Consider the following 14,889-nt stretch of genomic DNA (forward strand, 5'->3'; position numbering starts at 1 on the left):
CAAACCACATTCTTGGCAATTAACAATTCTGTTTTTATCAGGTTCTAAAGACACAAGTAAATAAATCAATTCTGGACTCTGTATACAGGAACCATTATTTGCCAAAATGGCCCCAAGGGTTATATCATGGTTTATGCAATACTCCAAAGGGCCAAAGATAGTAGTGAATTAATAGGATTAGGAGGCTATGAGGAAATGGCAAGCCCGAAATTTCAGCTTGGCCCTGATGGCATTTCACTCCATAATTCCTCAGGGAGGGCTACCCCAACTTCCTAATCTGGTGAAATCCCCCAATGACACCCTCTGCTGCATGGAATACCTTTCCTTCACAGAACATGTAGTGGGTGATCTGTCACTACCTAATTAATGTCATCTCTCCTACTTTTTTAAGATTTATTTATTTTAGAAAGAGAGAAAGCATGTGCATGTGTATGCGTGCGCGCGCACACACACACACACACACAGGGAAGGGGCAGAAGGAGAGGGAATGAATCTCAAGCTGGCTCCCCGCTGAGCAAGGAGCCTGATGCTGGCTGACCTCACCACCTTGAGATCATGACCTGAAGGAAATCAAGAGTTGGATGCTTAACCTACTGAGCCACCCAGGTGCCCTGTCATCTCCCCTATTTGACGCCATTCTTCACTAGAACAGGGAACCAGGAGTGCATTTGCTCCCCATAAGCCTCTGATCACCTAACACCATGAACTCTTGGCCTGTTTAGTTGCATCTAAGTGGTTTTGTTGATCAAGAAAATACAGAATGGGAAGAAAATAAAAACTGCCAATCATGTGTGACTCCCAGGATACCAAGGAGACTTGCTAAGTACCCACCTTCACCTTGCTTTCCTACTTATAGAATAGGGATAACCACTCCGGGCTCTCCCAACTTTAAACTCCAAAGTCACAATCTAATAAGCCTTCTGAGTGACACTCATGCAGAGTCCTGAGGGAACTCCTGAAGCATCTGTGGAAAATGACAGGAGAGAAAGAAGAGAGGGTAAGTGCAAGACTAGAATTGACGGAGGACCTGGACACTCAAAAAGATTTCTTCTGAAACGAACCTGGAGTTTGTCATACGCTAGCTGTAGACTCGGGGACAAAGGAAAACAATTATGAGAAGAATGGGAGTGCTGGACAGTGGATATTTAAATGCTTGGGAAGGGGAAGATAAAACTGACACAAAGATAGGAGGGAGCTAGCAACCAAGCGCCAGCTCTTAGGGATATCAGCAGTGCGTCCTACAGCCTTTGGGAGATGAACAAAAAGGTCAGGGAGGGGAAATGACATATCTCAGAACCAAAGGACAATTGATTATCAGGCTAAGAACAAAAGAGAAGTTAACCAGGGGAATATGCTGAAGAAATGATGATTATGAAGTCACTGGGGGAAGACTGAGAGACATTTTGGCTGTAATTCCAATGACTAGAATGACTAGAGTACGTGAAATGCTTTCAGATTGGGGAGATTTATTATTTTGGAAAAAAATAGCTCAAGGAAAAACAAAGGCAAAATTCCTGCCTCCTGTGAAGTAGTGCCACTAGGAGGACAAGGTTCAATTTCCATATTCTTTAAAAAAAGAAATGGTCCTTGAAAAGGACAGAGCAGTGATTTCTGAGGATACTTCCAGCTTTAGGGAAACTGAGCAGCATGCTGATGGTAAGATTAGGTTTCAGTTTTAGGTAGACATTTGAAATTAGCAGGAAACAAACAAACAAACAAAAAAGACAAAAAAGTAAAAGGAAAAACACTGAATTGGCAAGAAAACTACTTTTCTATGAAATGTATTAGACCAAAAGAAAAAAATGTTGGGGGTAATCTCTCTGAATTTACAAAATGTTTAGTTCACAGCAGGTTTCAGTTTGGACTTGAACGATTTGTAAATATTTACATAAAATTTAAAGATGGGCCAGAACTAGGTCACTGCCACTGACAAAACAAGAGCAATTTTTTGTCATTCCCAAGGACTTAGTGCTGCTTTGCCCAATGGGGCTCCAGCTAAGCCAGAAGTTTATCTTCTTTTCCCCTCAAATGCAAATTTTTACAACCAGCCTTGGCTTCTGATCTTTTAGTGCCTCTGGTAGGGTCCTATGTCACTGGAGCTTCTTTAACATTCAGTTAGGAAAAGCAGAGGAGGGACGCCTGGGTGGCTCAGCGGTTGAGCATCTGCCTTTGGCTCAGGGTGTGATCCCATGGTTCCCGGATCGAGTCCCACATCTGGCTTCCTGCATGGAGCCTGCTTCTCCCTCTGCCTATGTCTCTTCCTGCCTCTTTCTCTCTGTCTCTCATGAATAAACAAATAAAATCCTAAAAAAAAAAAAAAGGAAAAGCAGAGGAACAGGGAGGCAAATGCAGTTCTTGTTGTATACACACAGATTTTGACAAAGACATTACATCCGGAATTGTTCTCTGTTCCTTGTATGTGAGAGCAGGAACCATGTCCTCTGTTTACTACGGTCCCCACCTCACACCTGGTCATTGACTTATGGCTGGACTGTGTAAGATAGGATGGGGAATAACCTTCAGATAGTCAAGAAAACACACTGCATCCAGATGAAATTCTTTGCAACATAAAATGAGAAAATGCCTCCTCTGTAGAGTGGGCACAATGCTTATTTCACAGGGCTGCTTTGAGGAGTCAATGAGATATAAGGGGTAAAGGAGGTAACTCTGTTCCTGGCATATAATGAGAGCTCAATAAATCACAGCTATTATTTTAGTGGGTGTTCTCCAATGTCAAATTCTCATGTAGGTCCTCAGGCATCACACAACCAAGTTACCCCGTCTGGTCAATAACAACTAAATAGAGCACAGGTTATTCAAAAGCAATGGGTTATTTACCTGCAAGAGGACTACATGGTGCCCATGGCATTAAGCATTTGGCCTTTCATGTCGCATTCTCTATCAAAAAGAAAGTTATCAATTCCTGAGCGGGACTCAGTGTTGATTTCAAATTCTGTTTTTCTTGCATCTTTCAACTTTTTGGAAAGCTATAACCATTTACTTGGTGGAGACTCATAAATCATCTATTATGTGCCAGGCCTTTAGAAAATAGCCAGATACAGAAATATTTTCTTAAAAGATTTTATTTATTTATTCATGAGAGACAGAAAGAGAGAGAGAGAGGCAGAGACATAGGTGGAGGGAGAAGCAGGCTCCTCGCAAGGAGCCCGATGCGGGACTCGATCCGGGATCCTGGGATCAGGACCTGAGCCAAAGGCAGACGCTCAACCGCTGAGCCATCCAGGCGTCCCCAGATACAGAAATATTAAAACAACACGATGTTTTAGCCAGTTCAGTGGTAGAAGACAGGCTGCCTGCAGGTCAGCTCTAGCTATTGTGCACATTCTTATTCAACATTCAAAAATGTTAAGCTGATATTTAAAATCAGAGATTCTACAGAAGAGTCCAGATACCCAGCTTCTCTTGGATAAATCCGACGACATGGTAACACAAAGCCAGCATTCCCTCCCATTCCTACCTGGCTTCAGGGGACAAGAAGAAGCTGAGACAAAGTAGCGGTTGCCTGCCCCTCTATGCTATGCCCTCCTCCTCACCAGGAGAGTGAAAAATGAAAATGAAGGGCTCTGACTTCAAGAATTATTCAGGATTTCAAGATGATTAACAACAGAAGATTCAACCAAGTGTGAGATCCTTCTGAGCAGGGGAGGAGGGTGCAACAGAGCAAGCACATGCCCACAAAGCTAGTCCCACACCACACTCCCTCAGCAAAACAGGAAGGGTATTTATTTCTCCAAGTATTCCGTCATTCATTCAGCAATGAAGCCTGCATTTACAACAAGCCAGATACCATACCCCCTGAAATCTGAGGTACAAAAGGTAGGGGAGTGAAAGCCCCACACAGCTGAGCTAGAGAGCCTCTAGGATCTCTCTCCTCCCTTGTTAAGGCTGGATCCAAACCAGAGACACTAAGCGTGAGTTAATCCAAGTAAAATTAAACCGCTCCCAACAATATAGATTGGCCTGAGCCCTTTTGTTGGCATCACAGGAGCCCCGATCATACATTCTGAGGAACAGCTCACAAGCACTAATGAATAAGTCCCGACGGCTGTGCAGACAGCGGGCCCAGAAGTGAAGGGCTGGCCTAGGAGAGATTTGAACATGAACCTGACCATCTGGCTCTCTGCGACTCACTTTGATCACAAAATGAATTGCAACAAATTGAAGAGCACATGGCTAGAGTTAATTGTCTCATCTGTAATCTGAACCTACTTTTAAGCAGTTATTATTACCCTCTATCAGGTGGAAACGTTTCCTACCATCACTGCAAAGTGCATTTCCTGATGAACTGTAATGGATCATTAAATTCCATATCTGAATAACAATACTTTGCACTTATGCAGTGCCTTTCATCCAGGGATTTCAAGGCAGTTTGCAAATAATTAAGCCCCTCACACAGCAGCCAGAGGTGAGCGACTGTGAGGGACTTGCCTGAAGACACTGAGTCAAAGGCATGATTCAACAGAAAGAGAATAAATGGTTTCCTCCCAGGCATTAGTGATACTGAAAAGTGAATTGGGGTGGGGGGGAGGAGGGGGTTGTTCGGATTCCCTCCCTCCCCGTCTGCCTCTGCCCTTCTTCTCTAGGGCAGATCCTGCCATGCAACCTACAAGGAGCAGAAAAGTAACAAACAAGGGTATTTATAATTTAGCTAGGAGTTCAGAAACACACGTATGAGGAGAATGCTTTTCCCTCTAATCCTGGCATATACAGAACGAACTGACATTTCAATCCACCTGCAGAATCGACAGATACCAGAGGAATTAACACACTTAAGATTACCAAATGTCAAGCCTAAACCCTTCCAAAATCCAAAAATGAAAATACTGCTCTGCATAAATAAAGTGTGTTCTAACAAAAGTACTTTATTCCATGGTGGCATATTCCATTTTGGGGGAACCCCCCCCACACACACACACACTTCCGAATGGCATTCGAAGTTTCGGGAACAGCAAATAGGACAGAATTGGGCAATCGATGTATTTTCTGAACCAGAACACTGGAAGGGAAAAACCTCTCAGCCACCACAAGTTTTGCGGTGAAATTATAAACTCCTGAAAAACGGAATCTATAATGGAAACGCTGACAGACCTTTCACTGGAGCAGTTTGAGCGCAACACTGTAATTTAGCAATCTCTCTTACAGACTAAAGACTAATTCTAACAAGATGTCATTTTGACTCACGTTTATTACTACCTGCAAGAATGAAAAATGCCATTTACTCGGGAGCTGCCAGGGAACCAGGGTGGGGCAAATCTCACATCTGAAGCAAGACGCCCGCTGCCTCACCAAAATAGCCCTCTCCCCCACCATCCCCCCCAAAAGAGTGGCAGCCTTTCACGCTCAGCTCCCTTCATGTCAGCCAGGGCTTCGCAGCCCGACATGCCTTTCCTACATGCTACATTTTAATGATCTGAGCAAACCGTTATCAGAGTTAACATCTCTGATTTTACTCTTAAACAGACAAAAGCAAAAATATCTCATTAGGCATCATCTCCGCCAAGGTTCCCACTAGGCAGAAAAGGATCTTTATTCTAAAGTAATTGCCCTTTTGGAGTGAAAGCGGCTCAACAGATGCAATGTGCACACCGAGCGCCTCTGCAGCACCAGACGGTGAAGGTGCAACGCCAGGACCGCCGCGTCTCGCCACCCGCGGGCCCGCGGGGCGTCTGCGGCTCAGCACGGGGTGCGGGGGGGGGGTGCGGGGGGGGTGCGGGGGGGCGCCCTCGTCCCTCCCCTTTCTCGGGGCCACGGCTCGCAGCGACCGCGGGGACCCGGCGCAAGAGCTTGCGAGGCGCGCCTTCTCCGGCCACAGACAAAACCATCCGGGCAGCGTCTACACCGGAACTTCCCCCCAAGTTGTCAAACTCGCCTACACGCCAGAGGGTGCTGGGGATACCCCGCGCGTCCCCAAGCCCCGAAGCCCAGGGGGCGCGGCCCCTTCGCAGGCAGCCGCTCGGCGCGCCTCCTCCCACGGCTCGAGGGCCCGCAAGCCGTCCGCCAGCCCGCGGTGGCCCAGATGCTCACTCGAGGCCCCTCCGCGGGCGGCCGGGGTAGCCGTGAGCGCCGCCCGCCGCCCTCTCCGGCCGAGCCCCCGCCCGAGGGCCGAGGGCCACGGGGCCACCACGGGGCGCCCCGGCGTGGGGGGCGGGGGGGCGTCTCCGGGCAAACTCCTGCTCTAGGTGGAGCTTGCAGACCCAGGTGTGGGGACGAAGAAGAGGGCGTGTGCGCGTTGCACTCCGATTTCATGCACGCTCTCGGGGGGAGGAAGGTGCGGGGCTTCCCGGCCTGACGGGCGAGCCCCGGGCTGGAGCCGCCGGGGCGCAGTCGGACAGCGCGGCCGCCGGCCGGCGGGGAGTCCCACCCATTGCTCCGCGCGGTCCGCGCTGCGCCCCCCCCCCCGGCTTGCCTCTCCCCGGGACCCTAAACTTGGGCTTGGGGGCCGCGCCGGTCGCGGAGGTCCCGGTGCCCAACGGCGGCGCCTGACAGCTGAGCGCGAAGGCGCGGCGGCCGCAGTCCCTGCAGAGCAGCCCCGGGCGCGGACGCCGCGGGCAGGGAGAGGCCGCCGGGCCGGGCCGGGCTCCGGGGCCGGGGGCCGGGGGCCGGGCCGAGGGTCTGACAGCGGCTCCGGCTCGCGCGCCTCCCCCAGCCCGCCCTCCCCAGGCCTGACTTCTTACCCTCTGCTCCTCCTCCCCCTGCTGTTCCAAAACACCCGTCGACGCGAGCAAAATACAATGCCGCGTCGCCCGCCGTAAACAGCCCGGCGAGAGCGCACAGGCGGCGCGGCGCGGCGCGGCTCCCACCCCCTTCCCGTTCCTAGAAAATGCCATAAAAACGGGCAGGGCGCGCTCGGCGGGCGGCTGCGCGCCGGCGGCCGCGACTCCCCTCCGCGCGCGCTTTCCCCGCCGGCCCCGCGCCCCGCGCCCCCGCGCCCCCCGCACACTTGCCCCCGCCGCGCCGCCCCGCCCCGCCCCGCGCCGCGCCCGCCGGGGCCCGGGACCCGGCGCCGGGGACTCACCTCGCCCGAGAACTTTGCGTCCTTTTCCGCCTCCTCTTCCCAGCGTCTTCCCAGCCTGCGGCCGCCCCCCCGCCCCGAGGGAGCCGGCGCGGTGGGCGGTTCGGGGGTCACCGAAAGCTCACCGAGAGGACGCGCATCACATGGCAGCTGGTTCCCAGCCCCCGAGTGTGCCGGGGAGGGGGAGGGGAGGGGAAGGGTCGAGGGAGGCCGGGCGGCCGCGGAGTGGGCAGGCGGGGTGGCGAGGCGGCGGCGGGCGCTCACGTTCGCGCTGCTGCGGCCGCAGCCCGGGCGTGCACGGTCGCTGCTGCTGCTGCTGCTGCTGCTGCTCCGGCGGCGGCGGCGGCGGCGGCGGCTCGGCGCTGTTTGCTCCGCGCCGCGCGGCTCGCGCTCTCCCCGGAACGCCCACACTCTCAATCGCTACATTGTTGACATTCGGCGCTGACGTCACCCGCTCCCCATTCACAATAACTTTACGGGAGCCGGGCAGCGCACCTCCCCGGCCGCTGGGGCGCCGTACGCCCGGCGACTAGCGTAAGCCGCTCCGCGAATGGCGCTCCGGGGGCTGGGGCGGGGGCGGGGGCGCGCGCTCGGCCGGCTCGCGGGAGGGGGCGCGCCTCGGCCGCCGCTGCGCTCCCCGCTTTGTGCAGCCGCGCGCCGAGGACGACCCCCGGCTCCCGGCCGGCCTGAGCGCCTGGCTGGGGCCGGCCTTGTTCGGGACTCGCCAGGGCCCCCCGAAAGGCGACGGTGCGGGGGCGCTGCCGGCGGTAGGGGTGGCAGTGGCACGTGGGGAGGGCTGCAGAGCCCAGGGCCCCAGCGCGGGCAGAGGAACCGAGACCTGGGGCTCCTGGGTCGTCCGGCGTTTCCCAGGAGGGGCGGGAAAAGATGCTCCGCGGGCCCCCACCGAGCCGACCGGGCCCCCTCGTGAGTGGGGGCGGGGCAAGGAAGAGCAGCTTCCGACCCACCCGCTGCGCTGACGTTTGAAGGCTTCACCCCCGGGGCCTCCTGAGCGAGCCTGTAGGCCCCCACGACTTGTTCGAGAAGGGGCGAGAGCAATTGCGAAGTGTAAAGGAAGAGCCTGGCTCTGGGCCCCAGCCCCAACCCCTACTGTGTTCCAGCCTCTCCCCTGCCTCTGAGTCTGGAGGCTGCCTGGGTGTTGCTGCTTCAGGCCGTCGGTGGTGTGGCTGCCCCGTCAGAAGGAAGCTTGGTGGTGGCGAGGATTTTACAGAAAGTAATTAGGACTTAGACTGAACGAACATTTGCAATAAAAGAAGGTTGTGTTAGTGCAGTGCTGGTGCCTGCAACTTTACCCCTGCCAAGGCCGAGAAATTCTGCTGCGTTTCCCTGAACACCTATAACTTGGCCCCCTTGTGTACCGCCAGGATTCCATATTATTACATGTGGTGCTGATTTTTAATGAATATTATAAAACTTTGGCTCGCTCTACTGAGAGGAGGATCATAAATCCCCCCTGTAAAATGGGCACTGGCATATGCTGAGGAAGCAGTGAAGCATTGCCCTGGGAGTCTTGTGATACCAGCCAAAGTGGTATGCCCTGAGCCACCTTCTTTGGAGGGCAGAGTTTTAAAAGGCCCCATTTTGACCGTCTTGGTGGAAAGCTAAGAGATGGACCAAAGGAAGCTGAAAGGGGCCAAGCTAATTTTTCTGACCCCATTGTAGGGCCTGTCCGTGTGGTCTAGAACCACACGGAGAGTTTTTCTCTGCTAGCTTCTAAGGGTTTTCAGATGAAGAGAAGCCCCAGAGCTAGGAGGAAATCTCAGTCTCCTGACTTTGGGCTCTGGTGCCCCTTTGGACAAAACACCCTGCTTCTGAGGTCCCTGCGTGGCCCCCTGGCCGGGACTGAGAATACTGGTCTCTGGTCGGTTCTGGCGGGGCCAGTTCTTAGTCTTGTGGATGGTGATGTGTCTGCATTTTTCATCCCTGTAAGTAATCTGAGTGTCAGTGCGGTAACTTTGTGCATTTTCATAGCACCAGTCAGTGTTTTTCTAGAGCCAGGCTTGAGAAGAACCCTGTGAGGGTCATGCCAGTTCATTTCTTTTCAAGCAAGCCAGCTGTGAGGAATTGGGCACATTGGTGTGGGAGGTGGCAGTGGGGAGGGGAGGGCGCGGGAAGAGAGGGACACTACTGCGAGCTGATCTTGCCACCTTGCTTCTGATCCCAGATGGATACAACAAAGGCTATTAGGTCAGTTCAATTAGTCTACTTTGCCAAAGACTCAGACTGGAGTTTGCTTCATTTGAAATTATCATGTGTGAGATGGGACAGCAGTTAGAGATGAAAAAAACAAATGCAACTGTGATAGGTTGTATTACCTAGTCATTCAAGGTGGTTGGATTAGAACTAGTTGACCTCTAAAATCACATCCAGTACTGCAATCATGAGGCTCTGGGGCTATGAATAACACAAAACCATTGCCTTTGAGGAGCTTGAAGCCTAGTAAGGAGTTTGTTATTTCCTCTTCAATAGTTAGAAGTAGGTTACTTGAATTAAAGCCTATAAGATGTATTCAGCCTGGTGGCTCAGCGATTTAGTGCTGCCTTCAGCCCAGGGCATGATCCTGGAGACCCGGGATCCAGTCCCACATGGGACTCCCTGCATGGAGCCTGCTTCTCCCTCTGCCTGTGTCTTTGTCTCTTTCTCTCTCTCTCTCTCTCTCTCATGAATAAATAAATAAAATCTTTAAGAAAAAGAGTGTCCAATACTAATTTCATATAATTTTTTAAAAGATTTTTTTATTTGCTAAACCGCTGAACCATCCGGGCTGCCCCAGTATTGGTCAGTCTTAACTGTCCAATAACATGGATTAGGCTGTGGACAGCCTTAGTACCCTTTTAGTGACTGTTTGCTGGCCGTTCTCTGGGTTTATGGTGCTGCTCTGGGCACTCGAGGCATTTACAATGTGAAACAGGTGCAGGTTCTTCCCTCTGTATATTCATGGCAGTACCTTAGGTAGAGGTCACTTTATTTCCTGTATCTGCAACATTCAGCCTTTCCTGATATATATATTTTTCTGTATAATTACATATGTGCACTGATCCAGAATATGGGTTCATCTGTGATGCATTTCTAAGCAGGATATGATTTCCAAGGATAATAAATTTGTACCATAGCATTGAAGTCAGTAAACATTATTTCTATACATCTCCTTGATTTTTTAAAAATAAGTTAGGAAGAATTATTCGGGAAACAAAAAATGAGCAAAGGAAGAAGAAAGAAATGAACAGTTCACAAGTCCTTGATTTTCTTACTCTCCAGCACCCAATTAGAGGATCTGATGATGTTGAGAAGATATAATGGTTTCCCTTAGGCAGAACAGTAGGCAGAATTTTAAATGTGGTATCTTGAATAAGATATAGCAGGACGGGGCGCCTGAGTGGCTCAGTCTTTTAAGTGCCTGCCTTTGGCTCAGGTCGTGATCTGGGGAGCTCTGGGATTGAGCCTCAAGTCACACTCCTTGCTCAGTGGGGAGCCTGATTCTCCCTCTCCTCCCCACTTGTGCTCTCTCTCGATATCTCTGGCTCTCTCTCTCTCTCTGAAATAAAAAAATAAAATCTTAAAAAAAAAAAAAAGATATAGCAGGACAAAGTTAATGTTCAATGAGAGAGAACAGAGTAAGATGTTTAGAGGGGGAGAAGGCCAAAGCCAAGAGCAACAGATGTATTGAAGGAACTTCTGTTAGGAAGAATCTGAGTTCTACTCATTGGTCAAATTCCTTCAGAATTATGAGTAAGGTTTATTATTTCAAAATCTGATGTTTCAAGGTGGATCTAAACCATTAAATTTCAACTCAGCACTGCACAGGTGACACTTGGGAGAACTGATGAAATTTGAATAGGTTTGGTAATTTGTTCAATAATTTTTGAGCCCCCTATTATGTGGCATGCACTATTTTACAAGCTGGAATGGTGAATTCTTATTCTAGTGATGAGATGGGGATGGGAGAGGGAGAAAATGAGCTTGTGCGTGTGCATGTGTGTGTAATATATGATATACAAATATAACTATAGACAATAGTATATACAGTTAATATTATATAACATCAGGTTGTAAGTTATAATAATTGGAAGTGAAGAGTGTTGTAAAAACAAATAGAGTATGTAAAAGGGAGCTCAAGAGTGATAAGGATGGATCCATTCTTAGATAGGGTGGTTGGGACAAGGGAGGCGTCCCTGATGAGAATATTTGAGCAGAGATACAAATAAAGTGAGGGGGCAAGTTCTGAAGCTGTCTTGAGGAAGAGCTTTTCAGATATGGAGAAGAGCAAATACAAAGGCCCTAAGGTAGAGAGGACTTGGCATGTTCCAGGGCTAGCAAAGAGGCCACTATGCCTAATACAGAAGAATAGGAAGGGAAGTAGCAGGAGATGCTGCCAGAGGGATAGGCAGCAGGGTTATAATTTAGTGAAATGAGACGATATTTTGGGGAGTTTCTGTGGAGAAAGGGCATGATTGGCCCCTACTCATAAAAGATCATTCTGTTTGTGAAGTGGAAGGGGAGGAAAAGTGTGGAAGTACAGACTATTAGGAGGCTATTGAGGCTATTGAGATAGGCTAAGAGACAGGTGATGGTAATTTGGACTACAGTGATGACTATAAATGGAATTGAGATATATGTTCAAAGTAAATCAGACAGGACTTACTGATGATTCAGTTGTGGGATGTGAGAGACAGAGGAGTCAAAGGGAATTCTGAATTTGGGCGTGAACAACTGGTTATTGGAGACTTCCCCTAACAGAGATAGGGAAGGCTACAAGAAGAACAAGTATGGAGGGAAAGCTCAAGTTTTGGGGTTTGGATGTAGTAAAATTTAGATGCCTATCAGACATCGGATGTGGATGGAAAAGTTGAGTAGTCAATGAGATATGAGAACCTAGCCTTCAGGAGAGAGGTCTGGACTAGAGATAGAAATCTGTGTGTCATCAGCATAGAGAATCTGGGAACATGGGAAGAGAGAGAAGGGAAGGGAAGGGAAGGGAAGGGAAGGGGTTTGAGGATTGAGACCCAACATTGAGTCCAACTTTTAGAGTTCAGTGGATGAAGAAGATGAAGATCTAGCCAAAGTGATTGAGAAACAGCAGCCAGTGAGGGAAAGGAGAGAGAGACTTGGAGTCAAGTGAAAGAGAATGTTTTGAGAATCAGGGAGTAATCAGTTATGTCAATGCTGCTGACTTTTCAACTTGGTACCCTGGAGGGTATTGGTGCCTTTGATAGAGGAGAGCAGTGGGGATCACCCCTGGCTGGAGTGGATTGGAGAGTGAGTGGGAGGAGGGGAAGTAGAGGCAGTAGATGGGGACCACTCCCTTGCTGTGCTGGGAAAGTGAAGATGGGGAAACAGGCAGAGGGCAATGGGAGCAGTGAGAGCTCATTGGAGGGAATAATCCAGGCAAAAGAAGCAACTGTTGATGCAGAGAGAGAGGGGAAAACTTCTGGAGGGAAATTCTTGAGTTGGGTGGGGCCCCTTGATCCTATCTAGGGGATTGAAAGGTGCTCAGGTAGCGGGGTGTGGGGAGGCTGGACTGTGGTGAGAAGGCTTGTCCCTGTGTCAGTGATTCTGTCCTTGATTCTGAGTAGACTCCAAAGCCAGATGATCAACTGATGATGGAGGGAAAAGTGTGGAAGGGGGAGGAAAGAGGAAAAATCTGGTCCTAGTACAAAGTGGTGTAGCAGGACTGCTGGGCAGCACAGAGGAAATTTGAGGGTCACTACTACAGCCTTTATAAACATGCCATTGTCAAGAAGAGTTATTTCTCATTGTATAAAATCTCGCACAGGTTTTGAAAAATAATCCATGTATTCCAAACTAGAGAGCAGTGTAATTTCCCAGAGTAACTGGGATCATGCAAAAATTTTACTCTGGCTATTGTCAAATTGGGCTTTCTTCTTTGTAACTACCCATTCCTCTTATTTGTCTCGTCTTTATCTCCCCCAAAGATCACCTCGGTTCTTTAGAAGGACTTCGGAAATGGTCCTTAAGAAGAAAGGATGTTCTTACATCACTAACTGTGGTAACTAGCCCAAGATCTGCTTCTACAATAAAGAATTGATGCCACTGTTATCTAAAAATATAAGTGAAAAAAATCATTATTTTTAAAAAGATTTTATTTATTTATTCATGAGAGACACAGAGAGAGAGGCAGAGAGAGAAGCAGGCTCCCTGTGAAGAGCCTGATGCAGGACTCCATCCCAGGACCCCAGGATCATGACCTGAGCCAAAGGCAGACAGACGCTCAACCACTAAGCCACCCAGATGCCCCTAAAATAATTCTTTAACATGCACAACTGAATATCTGTTGTGCTGATGAAAGATGAAAAATTGGAAAACTTTGGGTCCTATCCTCAATGAATTTTAAAAAAATCTAGGCAGTTAGTCAAAACTAATGTAAATGAAACAATTGACATATGCGATCATTTTATAGTTAATTTATTTTATTATTTAATGTGTTACTTATAATTAATATTTAAAGTTATTTACATAGAAATTCTATTTATTGGAATTTAAGCTAACGTAAAAATTAAGAATGTACAGAAAGATTTTTTAAATACATGATAGTAAAAACAAAGTGGAAAAATTTAAATGCCTTACAGCAGAGAATTGGCTAAATTGTGGTTCATATGTAAAATGGAGTACCATAGATTCATCAAACATTACATCGAAGAAGTATATATATATTGGTATTTTAATGTTTTATTAGTACATTTTAAAAAACAATTTGTGAAACCGTATGACCCCAGAAGTGGAAAAACTATCTAAGCATGAAAAGAAAAAAAGTCTAGAAGGATATACAGTGTTAAAGTGGTTCTCTCAAGATGAAGAGCTTATGAGTGGTTTTCCTTTGTGCCTAACTGGTTTTTAAATTTTTTTTCTGTAGTATAAATGTATTACTTCTCTAATAAAGAAAGCCAATAAAAGTTATAAAATTCAAGACATGTGTAATTAAATTCTAATAAGAACTTAAGTGTTGTAGGTGTTAAGAGGGGGAAAAAATTTATGAGGGCTGGAGCAGCCAGGAAAGGTTTCAACCGAGAAGGTGGAATTTGAGTCAAATGTCAAGGCTGGGGAGGATTCAGAGAGGAGAAAAGGTGACTGGACATTCAACACATCTCTGCTCCAAGAAACTTGAACAAGTTTGGCTGTAGACAGAAGTAATCCAACAATTTCCAAATTACCGTGTGAAAGAAAGTCTTGATTTTATTCTAACAAAAATGTAGTTGTAATTGAATTGTTTTTCTCAACCCAGCTAATGTTTCTTTGAGGGGCACAGAAATTGAGTTCACTAGCTCTGTAACAATTTCTTCCTAAAATATATGACTATACTTAGAGTTTCTAATCTATTAAAAAAAACCCGAAACTTGTTTATGTGATAGAATTACGCAAGGGCATCCAACCTGAACATGTTGTGTTGGTCAGCACAGCTGTCCTGTCCTCACGTGTATACAGCAGGCACAGTGCCTGTGTGAACAGTGGGGATTTGGGCCTCACCTATCTTCATTTTTCCAAGATGCTTCCTACGTAGATCTCCCACGGCACCACGCACTGAGAAACTCGGTTCAGTGTGTTTCAGGTGGTAGGTGCGTGCGGAAACCCAGTGACTCATGCCTAGACTTGAATCAGGCCTTTGGTGATCTTGCAGATGGATGAAAACATCAAGGTGTACTCTTTGTTCCAGTATCGCTTCAGCACCCTCTGAATTCACAGCTTTGCCCAGATCTGTCGTCATTGCAGGCAAGATCCTTTTGATAGATTTCCTCCGTCTTCCCCTTCTGAAGCCAAGAAGACCGGTGTCAGGGAGGTGGTTTGGTATATAATGTGTTTTGGGATTGGTGCTAGGCCATGCT

At 48.4% G+C, this 14,889-nt stretch overlaps 1 protein-coding gene across 2 annotated transcripts in view; it reads right to left on the bottom strand.

The window, feature by feature from the left end:
• The window catches only part of BACH2 (BTB domain and CNC homolog 2), a 358,666-nt gene extending 351,424 nt beyond the window's left edge, over nt 1-7,242 (bottom strand). For both annotated transcript variants that reach the window (XM_038554735.1, XM_038554737.1), the window contains exon 1: nt 7,037-7,242. The gene's annotated coding sequence lies outside the window, so the exon portion shown is untranslated. The remainder of the gene's footprint in view (nt 1-7,036) is intronic.
• Between the last annotated feature and the right edge of the window lie 7,647 nt (nt 7,243-14,889).

This window comes from Canis lupus, chromosome 12, assembly GCF_011100685.1.
Source record: "Canis lupus familiaris isolate Mischka breed German Shepherd chromosome 12, alternate assembly UU_Cfam_GSD_1.0, whole genome shotgun sequence".
Classification (NCBI taxonomy): domain Eukaryota; kingdom Metazoa; phylum Chordata; class Mammalia; order Carnivora; family Canidae; genus Canis; species Canis lupus.